The sequence below is a fragment of the Arachis ipaensis genome, chromosome B7, assembly GCF_059453495.1.
Source record: "Arachis ipaensis isolate K30076 ecotype BB chromosome B7, ASM5945349v1, whole genome shotgun sequence".
NCBI lineage: Eukaryota > Viridiplantae > Streptophyta > Magnoliopsida > Fabales > Fabaceae > Arachis > Arachis ipaensis.
This window is the reverse complement of record NC_142442.1, coordinates 58,877,647-58,880,467: the sequence shown is the minus strand read 5'-3', so window position 1 is coordinate 58,880,467 and position 2,821 is coordinate 58,877,647. Positions and strand designations below refer to the sequence as shown.

The 2,821-nt window shown below is 32.9% G+C and overlaps 1 non-coding gene across 1 annotated transcript; it reads right to left on the bottom strand.

The window, feature by feature from the left end:
• Nucleotides 1-1,732: 1,732 nt before the first annotated feature.
• On the bottom strand, nt 1,733-1,840 carry LOC148552730 (small nucleolar RNA R71). Its single transcript, XR_015893571.1, has one exon. It is a non-coding gene; the product is annotated as a small nucleolar RNA R71 (small nucleolar RNA).
• Nucleotides 1,841-2,821: the final 981 nt, after the last annotated feature.

The following is a 2,821-nucleotide window of genomic DNA, read 5'->3' as shown; positions in this document are numbered from 1 at the left end:
TTTGCATTTTATTGTTTTGTGTCTTTTCTTGTTTTTCATATGCATTTTCAATTTGTTAGTGTCTAAAGTTTGAAATTTTCTAAGTTTGGTGTCTTGCATGTTTTTCTTTTCTTAAAAATTTTCAAAAATAAGTTCTTGGTCTTCATCTTGACATTCAAAGTGTTCTTGGTGTTCATCTTGACATTCAAAGTGTTCTTGCATGCATCATGTGTTTTGATTCATAATTTTCATGTTATGAGTCTTTTGGTTGTTTTTCTCTTTCTTCATTAAAAATTCAAAAAAATATCTTTCCCTTATTCTCTCATAAATTTTCGAAAATTTGGTTTGATTTAGTCAAAAAGTTTTTAAATTTAATTGTTTCTTATGAGTCAAATCAAATTTTCAATTTAAAAATTCTATCTTTTTCAAATCTTTTTCAAAAATAAAATCTTTTTCATTTTTTCTTTCATATTTTCGAAAATTTCAAATTGATTTTCAAAAATCTTTTTCTTATTTTGTTTCATAATTTCAAAATCTTTACTAACAATTAATGTGATTGATTCAAAAATTTTAAAGTTTGTTACTTGCCTATTAAGAAAGGTTCAATCTTTAAATTTTAAAATCATATCTTTTTGTTTCTTGTTAGTCAAGTAATCAACTATAATTTTCAAAATCAAATCTTTTTAAATTTCTTTTGCAAATCTTTTTCAAAATAAATTTCAATCACATCTTTTTCAAAATCAATTTTAAAATCTATTCTAACCTCTTATCTTTTCAAAATTGATTTTCAAATCTTTTTCAATTAATCCTATCTTTTTGTTTCATTCTTATCTTTTTCAAAACTACCTAACTAATTTTCTCTCTCTAATTTTCGAAAATTACTAACTTCTTTTTCAAAATTTCTTTTCATTAACTCATTATTTTAAATTTTAATTTTAATTTTATTCCTTTTCGTATTTTTGAATTATAACTAATATTTAAAATAAAAATAAAAATATTTTTATTTAATTTTCGAATTCTTCTCCCTCTCATCTTCTTCTATTTATTTATTTATCTACTAACACCCCTCTTTCACTCAAAAATTTGAACCCACTCTTCTCCTCTGTGTTCGAATTCCTATCTTTTCCTTCTTCTATTCTTCTCTTCTTATACTCATATAAGGAATCTCTATACTGTGATATAGAGGATTCCATATTTTCTTTTCTGTTCTCTTCTTTTTCATATGAGCAGGAACAAGGATAAAAATATTCTTGTTGAAGCTGATCCTAAACCTGAAAGGACTCTGAAGAGGAAGCTAAGGGAAGCTAAAGCACAACTCTCTAGAGAAAATTTGACAGAAATTTTCGAAAAAGAAGGAGACATGGCCGAACCCAACAACAATGCAAGGAAGATGCTTGGTGACTTCACTGCACCAAATTCTAACTTACATGGAAGAAGCATCTCAATCCCTACCGTTGGAGCAATCAATTTTTAGCTAAAGCCTCAATTAGTTTCTCTGATGCAACAGAATTACAAGTTTCATGGACTTCCATCAGATGATCATTTTTAGTTCTTAACTGAATTCTTGTAAATCTGTGATATTGTTAAGACCAATGGGGTTGATCCCGAGGTCTACAGGCTTATGCTTTTCCCATTTGCTGTAAGAGACAGAGCTAGAATATGGTTGGACTCTCAACTTAAAGATAGCCTGAACTCTTAGGATAAGCTGGTCACGGCTTTCTTAGCCAAGTTCTTTCCTCCTCAAAAGCTTAGCAAACTTAGAGTGGATGTTCAAACCTTCAAATAGAAAGAAGGTGAATCCCTCTATGAAGCTTGGGAGAGATACAAGCAACTGACCAAAAAGTGTCCTTCTGACATGCTTTCAGAATGGACCATCCTGGATATATTCTATGATGGTCTGTCTGAATTAGCTAAGATGTCATTAGACCATTTTGTAGGTACATCCATTCACCTAAAAAAAAATGCCTGCACAAGCTCAGGAACTCATTGACATGTTTACAAATAACCACTTCATGTACACTTCTGAAAGGAATCCTGTGAGTAATGGGACGCCTCAGAGGAAGGGAGTTCTTGAAATTGATACTCTGAATGCCATATTGGCTCAGAATAAAATATTGACTCAGCAAGTCAATACGATTTCTCAGAGTCTGAATGGATTGCAAGCTGCATCCAACAGTACTAAAGAAACATCTTCTGAAGAAGAAGCTTATGATCCTGAGAACCTTGCAATAGCAGAGGTGAATTACATGGGAGAACCCTATGGAAACACCTATAATCCCTCATGGAGAAATGATCCAAATTTCTTATGGAAGGATCAACAAAAGCCTCAACAAGGCTTTAATAATGGTGGAAGAAACATGTTTAGCAATAGCAAGCCTTTTCCATCATCCTCTCAGCAACAGACAGAGAATTCGGAGCAGGATCCATCTAGCTTAGCAAATATAGTCTCTGATCTATCTAAGGCCACTCTAAGTTTCATGAATGAAACAAGGTCCTCCATTAGAAATTTGGAGGCACAAGTGGGCCAGCTGAGTAAAAGAGTCACTGAAACTCCTCCTAGTACTCTCCCAAGCAATACAGAAGATAATCCAAAAAGAGAGTGCAAGGCCATAACCTTACTTGGTGTGGACGAACCCAGAGAGGAGGTGAAGGACGTGAATCCTAGCGAGGAAGACCTCCTGGGACGTTCACTAACCAATAAGGAGTTTTCCTTTGAGGAACCAAAGGAATCTGAGGCTCATCTAGAGACCATAGAGATTCCATTGAACCTACTTTTACCATTCATGAGATCTGATGACTATTCATCTTCTGAAGAAGATGAAGACATTGTTCAAGGGCAAGT